Below are 18721 nucleotides of genomic sequence, written 5' to 3'. Positions count from 1 at the left end.
AACCACTGACTTAGTACCAGTAGCCTGGCTTTATAGGAACTAAGTGTCCTGGGCATCTCAGAGAAAACAGTTGTCACCTTAGCCTTCACACTTGTAAAGGTAGGACAGGAAGAAACACATGAGACCCTGGGGCACGCCTCCAGACAGCATCACTGTATATAAAGCATAGTCTGGCCAATCCACATGTTAGCACTGCTATCCTGATTGAAGGAAACACCCCAGAAGACAACTGACTTGGAATTTGAGAGGAAGTGATTGCACATCATAATCAGTAAATTGCGTGGGGATGAACAGAAGCATCTGCTACTAACATTTTCAAAGCTACATTTTTCACAGGTACATTCCAGAGTGTAACAAACCATTTCCACATGTGGGGGCTGATCTTTCAACTATATATCTTACCTGCCTTTTGTGTCATCACAGATTTCTTTAGAAGTTAAAGTTCACTTCAAAGTCATTGTGAAGCCAAAAACTATTCCAGGTGCAGTGATGAGTCTTCAGAGATGTTGGTGATCAAGGGCTAGGCAGAACTGTGAATTAGGGGAGGGCTGCTGGAGCTAAACTGCCTTACTGCCCCTCTTCTGAGATGCCCCTGGCCCACTTCAATTATATGGATGCATATTAGAATCCTTGAGGGACCTTATTAGCATATCGATGCTTAGGCTCCACTCCTGGAAGTTCTAATTTAGTTATTCTGGGTAGGGTCTATGCATTGGTACTTTTAAAAAAGCATTCCACGTTCTTCTACTGTGCACCCCAATTCTAGGACCACTGAATTAAATGAGTATTTCTTGAGTACTTACTATGTGTGAGGTCCTAGTAAGGCAATAGAAGATTCCAAAAAGCATAAGGAAAGAGGGTGTGTCTTCAAGAAGCATAGAGTGGTGGGGGTGCCTTCGTGTCTCAGTTAGTTGAGTGACCGACTTTGGCTCAGGTCATGATCTCATGGTTCGTGAGTTCCAGCCCCGCATCGGGCTTGCTGCTGCCAATGCAGAGCCCACTTCAAATCCTTTGTCCCCCTCTCTATCTGCCCCTCCCTCACTCATGCTTGCTTTCTCTCTCTGTCTCTATCTCTCGAAAAAAAAAAAAATTATAAATGAAGCATAGAATGGTGAAATGTGGAGCAAAATATACACACCTAACTAGAACCCACAGTGGTCTATAAGTGCTGCATTAGAGTTACTCAGTTACCCAGGTTAAAGACAGGGTAGAGTTAATTCTAGACTTGCTTTTAATTTGGTTTTGGAGGATTTTTATCAAACAAGGGAGAAAAACCATTTGGGACTGAGAAAATGAAAATAAACAGAAGTGTGAAGACAAGAAAGTTCAAGAATTTTGTAGGGATCAGTAAATACTACATAGCCACTGCATATAGGGAATGAGGTTGGCAAAGTCATTCAGGCCAGCTTTTAAAGGCTTTTTGAATGTCATGGTAACAATTTGAGTCTTATTGTCAATGAAACGTAATGTTATGATATGTGTTTTAGAAAGAGATATCACTTAGAAGATAACTACTATTTCTACCGATAAAACTGTTGTATGTTTAGCCAATTAAACAAACACTCATTGATCATTTCATTTACTCCATTGCAAATTCCTGCACTAGATACTTGGAGGAATTAAAAATGCCCACGGCAACTGTTTACAATCATAATCGATTGTTGAACCTTACACTCTTTTATAAATCTATTCTACCTACAAAATAGAATTTTGTGGGATAAATAGCCAATTTCTGTTACTGCTAATTCTTATTTCTAAAAAAAGTCATTTGTTTATGGCAAAAGTAGCACACTGGAGCCACTTAGAACATCAGCCCAGATCACCTGGCTGACGTAGTATTTGTCAGATTTCTCTGCTGTAACCTTTTCTCCCTTTCCATGTGTACACTTTGAAAGGGAGTAACTATGCACACCTCCTTGAGGGCAGAGTGCCTACATAAATAATTGGGACTGCTACATGAGAGATTTGTCTACTCTCCCTCATTTGTTTTATTCAATCATTAATTGATATTGCTATAAACTCAGATATTTCTTTTATACTTTGTATTAGAATCCAACACTGCATTATTTATTGTGGCTTTTTTTTCCCTTCACTTGTCTGGGCAATTTTCCATTCTTTTAAATCATAATTCTAAAAACATGGTTATATAATTAAGTATTCAGGTTGTTATCAATTTTAAGCTGAGCTCTTTCTATATGAACTATGGTATAGGGATGTTTGTGATTGCAAAGAACAGAGCTAACATCACTTCCATTCTTCAAAAACTAATTTCGGAAGGAAGAAGTAGGTAATGTGAGGTACTAATGCCAGCTGTTATAAGCAGTTATTTGGAAATCCAGGAGAATCGGAACATCCTAGAAAACTAGATATTCAATAAATGATTCCCTTCACCTAACCCATTCTACCTCACAAATGTTCTTGGGTTGCCTTTAACAAGAAAAGAGCACTCATTTCTCTCTACTTTTGCCATTAATATCAGCATTAATTACACCCTCTGCCAAAATATGCAGAATATTTAAATTGTCACTAACTCTTATGATTCTAAGCAGACTCCCAACACTGCCGTGGTGAAATCTGGGAGGTTGGTCAGGATGAGTCCTACAGTTTCAAGCTGACTTTGGGGAGAGATCCGATTTACCATGTGCAACCAGAACATTGCTCCTTGATTTTCACCAAACGTCTGCAAAGAAAGCAACTTGTTTAAAGTCACTGTGTAAGAAGTGGAAAATAATAAACCTCTTAAGATACATATTACCAAACCATGACCGTACCCATATGTCAGTGAGGGCACAGAAGAACATCTTATCCTTTCTGACCTACTGTGCACTGCCCATTGGTCTTCCTTCAGTTCACTAGGCTCACCTTCACCACCTGTCAAGGGCCCGCCATGGGCCTCTCCACTCACCTTCAGTAGACGTTCCCAACTACTCATAGGATTTTGTTGACAAGTGTACTTCCTCTCCCAACTTCTGGAGTCGAAGCCAGGGGAAAACGTTAAGTACCCCTTGATCTCCTTACAAAACTAAAGGAGAGCATGACTCTAGACTTCCACGTATACTTCCTCTTCTGGCAAAAGAGCTTCTTTGCCATCTGTTTCTGATGTTTTTTTCTTGTCTCATCTTGCCAAGCAGACTCACAAGAGCTCTCCCCTACTTCTCTGCTGCTTTGTGAATTCTCTCCCAAAGTGTTTACTGAATCCTCCTACCACTTAAATTGTTCTATTCACCTATTAACCTACAGACCCCAGGCCTAACTTCAAGGCACAATTCAAAATTTACCTACTCCTAGGCCCCCTGTGAGCTCCCATCCCAGAAATTTCTCCTATCCTGCCCACATGGTGTATCTTCTCTTCTGTAGGAATGGTCTGTTATTCTTCCTCTGAAGGCAGAAAGTGGGTCCTATGCATCCTTTATATCCCTGAAAGCCATGAACATCAGGAATCATTTTCTAATGTACGTGTGCATGAGACCTGTTGGTGAACCGCAGAAATGATCCTACAAGGGATATGGAGCTGATATTTTCAGCCATTTCAGGTACATGGATGTGGATGAAGAGCAGCATGTGGATGAAGAGGTTTGCTGAAAGTCAAGTCGGTACTTATCTTTGCTCCCTTCTCCAACATCATAAAAGATATGAACCCCAAATGACAACTAAAGTGAAAGAGAGGATTATAGATAGTCAACAAAATTTAGGAAACAAGAAGAAGATAAACAAGTAGTAACTAAAATCTGATAGCCAGTCAAGGGTCCATGGAGCCAAAAGGTGCCAATCGATTCACCCATACAACTCTGGAACGGCACAGAGGTGGGAGGGTGTCGAGTATCTCCAAATGCTGAGGTGTAGATTGAGCCTGCTCACACAACCAATCACCTTTCCTCTAGCCAGGCACAAAACAGCTTTCCCCTCTGGAGACACTTTGGACTTGAGGTCCCCAGGTTCAGTTAAAGGCAAGGGCAAGGTGCCAAAATAGAAAGGGAAGAATGTAAGTAAACATCTGCATGTGAAATGATGAAACCCACCATCTTTCCCTGCCCAGCAGCCAGAACACAGGAGCCAGACTTGTCCTTGTTCTCCCCAGGCAGGGAGCTGGAGAATCCTCCCAGAGAAACTGGCCAGCCCCATGGGAAGTGAAACCTACTGATCCTGGGGACCCAAAGAAACAGCCAGGTCCTCACCCAATAATCCCAAAGCAAAGTCTGCAGATTACTGAGCACACCTCCTTTCCCCACCCCAATCATAGCTACCAAACACACACACACAGGTTCACATCAGCTTTTTAGGGACTCAACTTGAAAAGGAATCTTTGACTGTATGTTAACTATACTGGAATGAAAAAGAAATTGAATCTCTGTGCCATTCACTTGCACTAAGACATCTGTACTAAGTTTCTAATATGAGTCTAAACCAAAAAAAATAAAATAAAATAAAAAAGAGAGAGAGACAGAGACAGAGACAAAAAGAAAGAGAAAAGGGCAGGGTGGGGAAATTACTCAGAGGAAGTAGAAGCAATTAAGGCAACTGAGGAAACATGAAACATTTTTTTAAAGAATATTCTTAGATATAAGAAAAGATATTAAATCAATGCAGAAAAGAATAAGTGCTAATAAAAAAAACACTAGATAAGAACTCTGAGAAACTCAAAGTCTCATGGCACTTAAAGTTATTATTTAAAATTCAATAAAATATATAGAGGATTAAATTTAAGGAAATCTATAAAGTATAACCAAAAAATGATAGAAAAGGAAAACAATAAGCTAGAAAATTAAAGATAAACCCATGAAGACTGACATTCAACTGACGAGCTAACTGGAAGGAAGGGTCAGAGAAAGAAACTATAAAAATACATACTGTATAAAATAGAAACTATATATTTATATATGATATTCTTGAGCCAAGGGATATGGTTTTCCAGATCAAAAGGGAATATAGCCTGCCCAGCATGTTGAATCAAAAAGAGGATTCGTCAAGTCATGTCATCGTAAAATTTGGGATAAAGAGAAGCCCTAAAAGTTTCCAGAGAGAAAAAGCATACAGACAATTTTTCCCACACAAAGAATTAGGAATAATGTACTGCCTCATACTTTTCAAAAAATAGCATTGGGAGCAAGTTAAGAGTAGAGAAATGCCTTAGAATTCTAATCTAGAAATCTATACTCAAACTACACTCAAATATGCAAGTAGAGGAAAAATATCATCAGACATGCTAGGTTTTACAATATTTTTCCACCGTGTATTTTTTCTTAGGACACTACTAGAAGATATGATTTCCCCCCAATATTAGGGTTTAAACTAAGAAAGAGGAAGAAACCAGGGATCTAGCTTATGAGGCAGACGAAGGCAATTCCCAGGATGACGATCAAGACAAATCCTAGGATACCAGTGATGCATCAGCCCCAGAGCATAAACAATCCTGACTGGCAGAGGAAGACAGGACAGATGGTGCTAGAAGGAATAACTCTAAGAAAAAACAAAGCCTGAAAGATTGCCTGAAGTATTTGTTCATATTGAGAAGTGCTCGATAGCCCTGTTAGAAAAGCTAGGGAAGAATTAGTTGTGTGGATAACAATACGAAACAAAAGAAGGAATTATTGACTACAAAAACTTGTAGAGAAAGATAATGAACAATCGTATACTGTAAGGCTCATCTTTGATTAATATTTACATAATTATATGACATTAAATACTGAATATTGGTTTGACTAAAAGTGGTGCTTAAATATAAAGGGGGAACGGGGAGATGAGATGTACATGTGTTTGTGGCAGGGGCAGATGGGTGATATCGAGAGAGTGAAATTTTCATCTTTCATAGAATTAAGTCAATAGGTAACATCTAAAATTGAAACACTGCGGAAAAAGACAGCAAAAACATGATATGGAGAAATATGGAAGAACATTCCAGATGAAAAACAACAGCAAGGAACACAGTGGTTATTCCTGAAGGATACAAGTCAGAGGTGGGGAAAGGTGGAATAAGGAACTGCTGTTTTGTATTATAAGATTTACAATGTTATTTGACTTTTGCTTTTCAGTGAAGCGGTATGGTATGGTGCTTCAAAGCCCAGACCTGGGTTTGGATTTCATCCCTGACACTTGCCGACTGTGTGAACCTGGTCAGGAATCTTAACCTCTCCATGCCTCAACTTCCCCTTTCAAACAGGAGTACTAATAATGCCTGAATCAGTTAATAAATTAAAACACTGAGAAGAGTCATGTTCACTGTTTCAAAACTATTTGTTAGTGTGATTAAACTACCTACCCATGTTACTTAAAAACTAAAATTAAAATTGAAAAGAATCAAGCACTATGCAAATTTTACTTCTGAAGACTGTTCTTTCTTCATATAAAGTAACAGTCAGAATCTTATGCTCAATTTTGCTCTAAATGTACCAGTTTCTGTTGCTTTCCTTTTCTACAGAACATGTCCAGGGACACAGAACAGCAACGACTGAGAGGGGTGGGGCTTCCAGAATGGAATGGCTGTGTAAGGAGCGGTCGACACCATCCCCACCATTGCTCAAGCCCTCCCTTGGCTTGGAGATCACAGCATCAGTCCAGAATGCACCAAGTCTGACTTTGGGCTTGTGCTTTTCAAGGCAACAAGTCATAAATCATCCTAGATCACTGCGGTCATCCCGAAAAGACTTGCTGTCCTGCCAGGGTCTCAGACAGAGCTCTTTGTGTTTCAGAAGTGAATGAAAGAAGCATGCAGACACATTCTAGGAACCAAAGCCTCACTCGTTCCTCGAGGGCAGAAGCAGACCCTCCCTTACCGTCCACTCTTCTCTGCCCTGTGCCTTCTTCTGACATCACCCTGTAGAATCAGTACACAGTGGAAAAGCTAGAAGTCCTCTGCTGTTTCATCCACGCATACTTCTCTCTTATTCAGCTACAACCCAGACTCTTATCAGCACCCACGCAAGAGGAGAAACCAGGGTGACCTGCTCCACAGCAGAGCACATATGCACGCCACAGTGAAACTAAGTGCTTTCCTTACAGAATGCATGCATGTGAGTGTATGCATGTGAATGTGTGCACGTGAATGAGTCTGCTCATAGCTCTAACATCTACTCACTCTGGGACCTTGTATTAATATTGTCAGTTCTCCTGACCTCATTCTGCTCTGCTATAAAATCTGAGTCAAAGAATCAACACCCCCATTTCCCCTAGGGTTAACAAGGCCTGAGGCAATGAGGGGACTCATACAAGGTGACACTGAATTAGAACTGGGGCTCAAACCACAGTCTACTAAGCCCAGAACATTACTCTTTCCATGGTGCCTGATCACTGCCCAATGTCCAAATTATCATCTCCCAATCACAGACTCTTCTATGTGAAAACCGGAATCCCATACAGAAATCCACAGAAAGAAAGATAGTATCATTTTTTCATGATATGATAATTCCTTTCCAAGGCTCCAGCATTAGATTTTGAGCTTACCAAGAAATTCCCAACTAAAATAACAAATGGAAGATTAAAAGCTCCAAATCAGTTTTAAACAACCCTATACTTGCATGTACAGTCAAATTGGCAAATCTGACAGCAAGTTCTCAGACAAAGTCATAAACTCACCCTGCTGCAGACCCGCAATACCAGCCTCTCGGGAAGGGAGCTGCTTCTGAACAAGTAACTGAGATGGAGAGCCAATGCTCCCCTCCCTCCCCTCCCCTTCCCTGCCCACACCCACCCAAAGGCCAGTCTCTACCAAGCTGTTTGGCAACTCTGTTCAAGACAGCTTAAGGTCCAGGAGTGGATTAGGAACAGCTAACACTCTGGCAATCATTCTCCTTTCCCTTGAGCCCAGACTTCAGTGGGCGTGCAATGTGGCATTTTGCTTCTGATTTCAACCACTTCCCCAGCTATTCAGCACGAGAAAAATAAGAGCCAGTGCCAGCACAGGAGCAGCCAGCCTCAAGTCCTCCACCTCCCGCCATGGAAAGACCCTTGGTGACCAGGCCATCTCCCATCTCAGGACTTCAGGAGCAGGCCACTGATGGCCTGTAGGATGAGGCAGGAAGGTTCATCCTGTGCTGTTGCCTTCCCTTCAAGCCAAAGAAGCAGATGGGCCTTCCATCCTGTTGAAAGCAGCCTGGGAAATCTACAAGGATGGACAAGCCATTTTGCTTTTAAGCCACTCATGGCAGTTGTTGAAAATTAACATTACATATTCTGTGTATCTGTGGAATTGCCAGAGTTAGGAAGTCTAGAACACAAGCTAGAGAGACACTGGGCACATGATCTTCATTCGCTAGTTCCCCCTGGGTTTCTGGCCTTGCCTCCCTTGCTCACCTTCCACTTAAGTGACAAACGATTCAGAACACATCTCTGAACATATCAGGCCCTTCACGTGAAATTACCCAGGGCTCCTCGGAACCTTCGGCATAGAGTCCCATTCCTGGGCATGTGCCTTCAGATGGCCCCACCAGCTTCTTCTCCTGCCAGTTCTCTACTGCATCCTGGGCTTCAGTATTGCGAAGCCATGCATAGCCCAGGGCCTCTCTCACCTCTTAATTGTTGAACATGCATTTCCCTGTTCTCAGACAACCTCCTCCCCCTTTCCAATAGCCCAACACCTCAGTGGAAATGCCACCTCCCTCCAGAAAACCCTCCTTGGCTCCTCCAGTACTCTGAGTATTGAATGTTCCTCCATGGAAGATTCACTATGTTCCTAAAATGACCTCTATCAAGACCATTTTAAAAAATCTGTTTCTCAGGCTGGTCTCTGAGCTCTTTATGAGGGATAGTAACTTTCTCTTCTGAGTGCCTACATCAGCACCTAGTGAATGGAATGTGTTCAGTGACTGTGTGTTGATTCAATAATTCTTAAGGGCAGAGAATATGCTGTATTCCTTTTTTTGAGCCTTTAAAAAACAGATGCTTCAAGTGGTTCGTGCATGACAGAATAAACCAAAAAACTATATTTCCTCAACCTAAAGAATTTGTGCTTTGTCTTCAGACAAATGCTTGTCTGAGAGTCAATGATGTCAACCTGCGGCTTTGTCTCTAAGTAGATTGTCATGCCTGTACTCTCCAAGAAACAGTTTGCTACTTGTGTTCCCTCCCTGCTGGCCTCAGGCACTCTGCCTCCCATTCCATTTCCTCCTTCAGGCTGTGAAACACCGCCCTGCAGCCTTCCTTTCCTCCAGGTGACCTTCCATGGAACAGGAGTCCCAACCTACCTTGCTTGCTCCAGATGTTTGAGCCCCTCGGGGGACTCACAGATAGAAAGCACAGGAGAAGCTTGCTTACCTTTTCATTTGGATAACTGCACCTGTGACCCATGGATGGTATAGGCTTGTGGAGGCCCTCCATGTTTCTCACGCAGTTCTGTGAAAAAAAAAAAAAAAAAAAAAAGTCCTCGTTATTGTCTAATGAAGGTAGACACAACAGGGGGGTTATAAAATGAGGTATGATGAAATAAGGGGGTTAAAAAGGATTGTTACTTCACTTCCTTATGCCAGTTCTGCCTCCTGCAGCCTAGAATGTTCACTTTGCAGTATATAGAATGGGCTGACATGTATATAAGCTTACTAATGTGAGACTGAGGTTTCTCTAAAATTGTCAATAATCACCTTTCAGGAAGAAGCAGTAGGCTTTAGCCAGCATCTGACATGGCCTACAAATTTTGGAATCAGCCATTTCTGAGGAAGCCCATTTTTGTAAAGGGGCCACCAACACACCCAATAGACACTCTCTGGCAAGTTTGTGAATTGCTACAACATAAAAAGGCAGGCCCGGTTTGAATTACCAGGCTCCAATCCCTCACTGGAACTCTGGTCACACTCACTACACAAACCATCTGGAGCCTCACTCTGGCACTTTGTTATTTACTCGGGGTCCCAGGTGGAATTAGAGCCCATAATTCACTGACGTCCGCCCTCTTCTCCATGGACAGCATCATACCTCATCTCAGCAGTCGCTCCCTGGCCATCCATCAGCCATTCCAATTTGTGAATCCCTTGCCAAAGTAGATGTTTTTCTTTGGGGATTATCATTATAAATTAATGTTTTAAATTTGGGGACTAGTCTGCCATTTTGCAGAGCATCTTGCCTTTTTTCTCTTAATCTCACATGTCTCAAACTTATAAAGGACCCACTTATTCATCCCATTTTTCCTTCTTCCCTTCATAAAGAATTCTGGTCACCAGCTCACCATATGCTCCAACCTCTTTTACTTCTCTGGGAATTCATTACTAAACCAACCAACCAACAAGTGATGAAAAACTCCTACCAGCTCAAGGTCCTCAATGAGAAGACCACTGCTCATCAGTTAAGACTGAGCATGTTACTGAATGTCTCTGTGCCTCAGCTTATCAGAGGATGAGGCATGAAGAAGTCTAGTCATAAAACATGTACTGGTCCATCCTGGGTGGTAGCAAAGGAAGGGCCCTCTTGGTGAGCAAAAGTCAAAAGAGAGGGAGAGGTATGATGTGTCCAAGAATTGGAGAAGTACAATTGGAGGGTCTTCTGGAATGTAGGGAACAGGTGAAGGAGCAGAAGAAAATGAAACTGAAGAGCATGTGGGGTGAAATGATGAAAGCCCTTGAATACAATGTATAGAAGTCTGGATTGGTTTTTTCAAAGTGATACAAAGTCATTAAAGGTTTTAAGAAGGGATATCATGTGTTTAGACTGTTTTTAGAAATACCATTGTCAGAAAGATGGAGGCAGCATTGAAGACATGCAGAATTAAGGGGAAAAATCCAGTCAGGGGACTGCAAGGCAGGTGAGAATAGACGCAAGCCTGAAGGTGGCAAAGGGGAGACTTAGAGGAGAGAACAGAGCTAGGGGATCTTTAGAAAGATCAAGGGGAATGAGGGAAGGAATTATTTGAGTAAATGCTCAAGTTTCTGATGTGGATAATTGGACTGACATTGCAACAACAATGGCATTCACCAAGGTAGGGAATAGAGGAAGTTTATCAAGAAAGCGGGATGAGAAAAAAAAAATTATTTGGGGACATTTTGAGTGAGTGCCCGTGGGACACTCAAAAAGAGCTTCTAGGTGCACCTGGGTAGCTCAGTAGGTTAAGCATCTGACTTTGGCTCAGGTTATGATCTCACAGTTTGTGGGTTTGAGCTCAGCATTGGGCTTTCTGCTGTCAGCACAGAGCCTGCTTTGGATCCTCTGTTCCTCCCTCTCTCTCTCTGCCCCTTCCCAGCTTATGCTATCCCTCTCTCTCAAAAATAAATAATCATTAAAAAATTTAAAAAAAAGAGTTTCTAGTAAGCAAGAGAATTTTCAAGAAAAAAGGAGATTCATCAGTATATACAGTGTATGAAAACTGAAGACACAGGGAAGGTAAGATTATCCAGGAAGCAGGTGTAGTATGAGCAAACAGGAAGGTTGGCCATGAGACCCTAGGGAATCAATAACTAAAGGAGGACAGAGCTTCAAGGACAGAGTGGTCAATTGTGTCAATTATACCATGGCAAGTAAAGTCATGGAGAGCAAAAACCAGAAAGAAGTAGGCTTGGGAATGAATTGGGAGAGATAGTAAATGTGAGCAGTGCATATTGTATTTTGGTAGGCTTAACTATGAAAGGAGAGAGACAGGGCCAAAGGAAATTATTGATTGGTTGGTGGCTTGCTGTTTTATTTTTAATAACGTTTTTGTTTTGGAGTAATTTTATTTATTTATTTATTTATTTATTTATTTATTTATTTAGATAGTGTGCTAGCACATGCGCAAGTAGGGGAGGGACAGAGAGAGAGAGGGAGAGAGAGAGAATCTCAAGCATGTTCCATGCTGTGTCAACACAGAGCCCAATGCAGGGCTCAGTCTCACAGACCCGAGATCATGACCTCAGCTGAAACCAAGAGTTGAATACTTAACCGACTGAGCCACCCAGGTGCCCCTGGAATAATTTTAGATTACAGAGAAGTTGTACAAATAGTCCAGTTCCCCATATTAACATCTTACATTACCATGGTACATTTATCAAAACTCAGAAACCAACATTGGTACATTACTACTAACTAACTTCTGGAATTTATTTGGACTTCATCAGCTTTTCTGTTGATGTCTTTTTCCTTCTCAAGATCCAATACAGAGTACCACATTGCATTTAGTTCTCATATCTCCCCAGTATCCTCTGGTCAGTCTTTATTTTTCATGACCTTGACAGTCTTGAGGAGTACTGGCCAGATAGCCTATCGAACGCCTCACAATCTGAGTTTTTCCCATGGTTAGATTGGGGTTATGAGTTCCGAGAAATTATACCTCTTCATCAGGGGCCACATGAGATCCACATGACAACACTGATGATATTAATTTTGACCATTTGATTAATGTAGTAGCTTCTCCACTGTGAAGTTTCTGCTTTCACTTACCCAACTCTATTCTTTGGAAGTGACTCACCACCAAGTCAGCCCACACTTGGGTGTGAGGTGGGGGTGGACATAGGATTAAGCTCCACCTCTTGTTTTGTTTTTAAGATGAAGAAGATCCTCCTAACTCAGCCCATAATCCTCATTATTTCTCCTTTATTTGAGATAAAGCTAAACATCTGGAATCTCAAGTATGCAATATAGAACTTAATCCTGTGAGATTTTATTTTGTTCATTGATCATTTTACATGTGTTATTCAGGGTTCCAGGCAAAACAACTCAACACCTAGTCTGGGACTCATACTATACTTCTGTCTCTCCTCAATCCATTTGGTGACCATGTCCTTTCATTTTTACCTGTTAAACATCTCATATTTAGTCACATAATTGACAATTTGTCAGATCAACTGAATCCTAAGTTTCTTACCTTTTCCTTCAGGTAGAACTATCCTCATCCCCAACTCCTGGTAAATGCAGAAAGGCAGCAAAGGAGATAAAACTTCCTCTGTATTATCACCATACTCTAGTGTGGTCAATATGAATATAGGATGATTTAATAGCTTAGAACTTGGGCTTAACAGCTTAGAGCTCATCCTAAGGAAATGGCTGATAAGAAGCCTCCTTCCTGGCATTTTTCACAGAAATTCCCCAAGAATATGTGTTTGAACAAGAACCATCTGCTTATGGGATGCTTGTAGGATGGGTCCAATCTCAGGAAAGGGCAAGCAGGGGATTTGGGTTCCAGGATTGGTTCTGCCACTAGCTTACTCTGGAAACCAGGGTTCACCATTCCAACTTGCATACCTCAATTTCAGCATTAGTAAAATGAAGGAGTTGGGCTGATTATGATGAATTTAGTTCAATCTACCAGCTGCTTTATTAAACCACTTACCCCTTGATTTCCTTGTTGGGGCTTCTTTGTTAGAGTCACAGGACAGCATGATTGGCCTTGGGAATGCTCTGTGGAAGCCATATCTCAGAAGAATCACATGGAAAAGGGATTAGGGCTGCAGAGGTCAAATTCCAGCTTGGTGAGTTGTGTGAGATAAATGTGGGGAAGCCCAGTGGAAAGAAGGGGTTCCTAACCTCTTGAGAGACAATGCATGCTTCTTCCCAGGGGGCTGGAGGCTTGGCAGCCCTCTGTTGCCTCCAGCCCCATCCCATCAGGTGGGGTTAGCTTGCTGTTGAGCTCACATGACAGATGGCTCTTTCGGCCTCCAGAGTGTTCTCCAGCCATCACCAGGTTGTCAAACTGCAAACAAAAGCCATTCATTGCCCTCATCTTCTCTCCTGAATTCTTTCTAGCTTTGTAACCCCAAAAGCACAGGTTATGCCATAATCATCTGAGGGTCTTCCACTCCTTGCTTATCTACATGAGCCATATTTTTCTGAAACTCAAAAAATCAGCACACATCACCCGACAAAGTGTTTTTGCTATTCCTAACTGCAAAAACAGTCGAGGAAATGTAGTTTGGGTACCAAGATATTATTATTATTATTTCCACATTACTGCAATGGTTTCTAACATCTTTTCCAGGACTAACCAAACAGAGTTGTGATTACAACTGCCTTAGAAAGTTTGGATGCAAGGTGCCTTATACATCCTCTCTTCTTCCTTTTCATCTCACCATTACAGTCACTACGAGAAGGAGCTCGCATAGTGTCAAGGTGAAAGGTGAAAAGAGGAGTAAGGAAAACACCTGGCCAAACTCACCTGCAGGCAGCAGAAACTGGCACAGAAAGATTGTGACATAGTGCCACTGGCCCCAGCATTTGATCTGCTGATACTTAAAATCCAACTATCACAAATATAAAACTTTGACACCAATTTTTATCCATAATTAAACAAAATGCCCAAGATTATCTGGACTCAAAGTTTTTTTCAATTATTTCCACCTTCAGGAGAAGGACTTGAGGGCAGGTGGGAGATTACTGGAAGGTGGTAAAACATCATGTGTCTGAGATGAGAGTTGGCATGGGATCCTTACTTGCTGCCTGCTACAAGTTCTTTAAGAAATGGCAAGCAACTTGCTCCCCAGCAGAGTCTTGGAATGGGAGATCCTCTGACTCCCCATAATCCCAGGGGGAGAGCAAGAGACACCAGGGGGAAATGGCCAGTCTTATGGTAGGGACATTCTCATCCACTGCGTCAGGAATAACTGGGCATCTCTACCATTATTCAAAAGAGCCTAGCCTGGGACCCCAGGACCTGAGTTCTAAAGTTGGAATCTTCCACTGTAAAATTAGAAGGTTGATAGCATAATCCTTAACATCTTACCCAACTTGAAAGATCTATGGTCACTTTAGATTAAGCAGGTATTTCTCCAGAATAACACGAAACAGGAGAGACAGGGGTAGTATGAACATCTAATCATGAGGAAAATGACGAGAAGTGCATTGAAGTTGTAAAGGTCCGACCCACATGTGATCCATACAACTTCTCTGAATGGTTCCAGGAAAAACATCTCTCTCTCCTTTGTGCCTTATACTTCCGGTAAAATAGCTCACGTTCTATGTTGCCCTGGACTCTCTCAAAGGCTTAATTTAATAGCAGAATCATCTAAAATCCATCATTTTATTCGATTTCCCACCCCATCAAAACAAACAAACAAACTATGAACTTGGCAGGAATTCCTATCTTCATTTCGTAGGGAAAAATTCTGGGCTCACTGACTTAGAGAAGGTGCCACATATGCGATTTCTTGAGACCAACTGAAGCCTGAATCTCATCTACACCAGTTCTTTGGAACTTTAGAGTTTCTTGAAGGTATCTGCAAGCAAAGCCTGCAAAACACTTATTTTTCCTCTCTCACCAACTGGCCAAACTTCCGCTACAAAAGAAAGGATCTTGATAAAGCTCAGAGTTAGGTTACCTGCTCTGTCACTGATAAGACAGTAACTTTCCAACCATGCTTCTCATACCTTAGAGGTTCCACCAAGCCTCTTTTAGGCTTCTGAGTGTCTTTGAGCTATGCAGCTGAGGCTGTAGGCTCTCCCCCTAATTCAATCTGAACAGTTCCACTTTTATCTGCTTTATTTATTGGTCTCTCTCTAGGTATTAAAAAGTATTTGAGAACCACTGTAGGGCAAGTTCTAGTCCACAGTGCTATTTCCAGCCTGAACCCAAGTTCCCGTTTCCTTACATGACCTGCTAATAAATCTCTGCTTCATCCTCCCAACAGAAGAGGGAGGACAGAAGCAGCCCACTGGTCTTCAAGACATACTGTCATGTGTCACATCGGGACACCTCCAGGGGGTCTTAAATCTAGAGAAACATGAGAGTAGTCATTTCACATCTTAAGACCCCTCTGATGAGAGAAGCCTCATTACCACGCGTGCACAGTAGCTAGTATTTTACATAGACTAACTGGCCTGTTTTCATTTCTTTTAAATACCCAAAGGCATCCTACCTACACGAGGAGCTGAAGGCCTACAAACCATGGTCGTAAAAACTGTTTGCACACTACGCAAGTGCTAAAGAGCACCTGAAACCACTTTGCTTCTATTTGTTTTGCCCCCTAATATGCACACTGGTATATTAGTGTTTCTTTTGAGTCCCTCTGGGTTTGGATATTATACACCCAAGTTTTCCTTCAAATTGGGTTTTCACAGCTGGATTATAAACCAGTGGAAATGTTGACCCAGCACCAACTATATCATTCCAAACAGGTGTTGCCTTAATTAGCCTTATCGTAAAACAAAAATTAAAAATTAAAGGAAAACATTTTAATGTACCTAAAGAGTTTCTGAAGGTCTTAAAGGGAGCAGGCAAATTATTGAGGACTTTTAAGCCTTATCTCTTTTTCTCAGAGGCGCTCTTAAAAATTCAGGAACACTTCTGAAGCTGCAATAACACCCCAGTGTTTTAAGAGGAAAAAAACCCTGACTTCCCTGGCATGTTTTTCAATGAAGAAGGAAGTTTTTAAGTGAAGGGAGAGGGGCTTTGAAAATCCATTCACCTAAGTCCCAGATGTTCTCATCTCTGGCAGGAAGAAGACAAAAGGAACAGTCTTTGGATGTCACTTCTGAACTTCAAGGGGATTATCACTATTTTCCATGCAAAAACAAAGGAGTTTTACGTGACTGCAATTCAGTGTAGAAAACATACCTACTAGGTACTTAGAGAGACATAGAAGAGAGGTTGCAAAAATCCTGCACTCAAGGGAGAGCCAAGCTCACTGTTTCACACACATGAAACCACTTAGAGAACAAGTTAAAACTGGGTACGAATTAGCTCGGATGTGTTGACATTTTGGCAAGACAACACAAACTTCCTTTGGCCTCAGGAAGTTTATGATGACTTCCCAGAGAAAGCAGAGTGAGAAGCTACTTCAGAGATTGGATATAGAGGGAGAAGCCAGAGGAGCACCTCAAGCTGGAGAAACTCCATCAGTAAAGGTGCAGAGCCATCGCTCTCCAGTCTGAATGTACACTAGTCACCTGCAGGGTTGGTTAAAACTGATTACTGGGCCCCCAGAGGTTCTATTTCAGTGGGTCTGAATTGAGGGTACAAGAATTTACATTTCTAATGGGTTTCCAGTTGATGCAGCTGTTGTTGTTCCATGGACCACACTTTGAGAACAACTGACATGGAGAAAAGATTGCACACAGCTGTTAGTGGTCCAGAGTAGGCTCTGACTTAGCTGTAAGAGGATTTGTATACAAGAGTGGAGAATGAAGTTACTTAGAAAGATGCTTGTTTTTTGATGGTGTGAACTAGATCATTTTTATGCTAAGAAATTATTCATTTTCAACATAACCCTCTTTTTTTTTTTTAGTTCATTTGTTTAGTTTAAGAGAGAGTGTGTGTGAACAGGGTAGGGGCAGAGAGAGAGAGGGAGAGAGATGATCCCAAGCAGGCTCTGTTCTGGGGCAGGGTCAAACCCACAAACCATGAGATCATGACCTGAGCCAAAACCAGAGTCGGATGCTTAACTGACTGAGCCACCCAGGCACCCCTCAACTTAGCCCTCTTTCAAGCCACCTTAAGTCCTGTTCACTTTCTTTCTTTCCTTTTTTTTTTTTTTTTTTTTTGAGACAGAGACAGAGCATAAGCATGGGAGGGGCACAGAGAGAGGGAGACACAGAATCCAAAGCGGGCTCCAGGATCTGAGCTGTCAGCACAGAGCCTGACACAGGGCTCGAACTCATGAACCGCGAGATCATGACCTGAGCCAAAGTCGGAGGCTCAACCGACTGAGCCACCCAGGCACCCCTCACTTTCTTTCTCAAAGGAAAGAGGAAAAGAATTCTCCGGTGAGTGTCACATGTGGAACCATACCTGTTCCTACTAACTTAGCCCTCATAAAAAATAAATGCAAAAAATTATCAAAGCAATAACGATCATGATGCACTTTGTACTTACATTAAGCACTCATATGTCTCTGCTTGTACCCTTGCAGGCACGGGTGGCATGCTTCCTGAGATGAAGAGAGGTTCTGCTGGTCTTAAAAGTCTTCTCTCCTCCTCCTCTCCAGGAAAATACCAACTTCTCTGGTCTTTTCTATCACTCAGCTCTTCTGAAGTACAAGGAACAGAAAAACACCAAGGGACCTCAAATGACAGGACTTAACGTAAGACTATGTAGGGAAGAAATAAAAGATGGAAAACTGGTCCTCTTGAAAGCACAATGACACTCATAAGTTAAAAGCAATTCTGATGATTCTCTCAGCCAATTTCCTCAGGTGTAGCCATCCACTGTTCCCTACCCTGAAAGCCTATAGCTCTTCTGGCCCAATTTCCTTTTATCTGCATGCTTCCCTTCCTTGCTTTTCTGTTGTGTTTCTGTGTGTGCATGCATGTTTCAAAACTCCCCAAGAGAAACAATCTGATTGGCTACTAGTCTCCAGTCAATATGGGTTCCTCTACTGGGCAAAGTCATTGCACCAGGGTTTCTAATGAGCTTCTGGTCCAGATGATAGAGCAGCAGCATTATCCAACAGAAATATAATGCCAGCATCAAATGTAAGAGGTGTATGAAATTTTAAATTGTTCTATATTAGCTACATCAAGAAGGTAACACAGGAATGCAAACTGGTACAACCACTGTGGAAAACAGTATGGAGGTTGCTCAAAAAGTTAAAAATAGAACTACCCTATGGTCCAGAATCACACAACTAGGTATTTACCAAAAAAGTATAAAAACACTAATCCAAAGAGATACATGCATCCCTATGTTTATTGCAGCATTATTTACAATAGCCATATTATGGAAGCAGCCCAAATGTCCATTGACAGGTGGATGGACAAAGAAGATGTAGTGCATATATACAATGGAATATTACTTAGACATGAAAAGAATGAAATCTTGCCATTTGCAACAACATGGATGGAGCTAAACAGTATAATGTTAAGCAAAGTGAGTCAGTCATAGAAAGCAAATACCACACGATTT

At 41.8% G+C, this 18721-nt stretch overlaps 1 long non-coding RNA gene across 2 annotated transcripts in view; it reads right to left on the bottom strand.

The window, feature by feature from the left end:
• Positions 1 to 17840, bottom strand: part of LOC123581514 — a 64025-nt gene extending 46185 nt beyond the window's left edge. Inside the window, exons 1-5 of one of the 2 annotated variants that reach the window (XR_006703778.1) lie at positions 17693 to 17840; positions 13833 to 13836; positions 13220 to 13579; positions 9247 to 9324; positions 2471 to 2680 (exon numbers count right to left, since the gene is read on the bottom strand). This is a non-coding gene — a long non-coding RNA (uncharacterized LOC123581514). Of the gene's footprint in view, positions 1 to 2470; positions 2681 to 9246; positions 9325 to 13219; positions 13580 to 13832; positions 13837 to 17692 lie in introns of those variants that run through there. The other variant, XR_006703777.1, reaches the window with a different exon arrangement.
• Between the last annotated feature and the right edge of the window lie 881 nt (positions 17841 to 18721).

The sequence above is a fragment of the Leopardus geoffroyi genome, chromosome A3 (assembly GCF_018350155.1).
Source record: "Leopardus geoffroyi isolate Oge1 chromosome A3, O.geoffroyi_Oge1_pat1.0, whole genome shotgun sequence".
In the NCBI taxonomy this organism is placed as follows: Eukaryota; Metazoa; Chordata; class Mammalia; order Carnivora; family Felidae; genus Leopardus; species Leopardus geoffroyi.
Note: the sequence above shows the minus strand (reverse complement) of the source record. Positions and strands in the feature narration are given on the sequence as shown.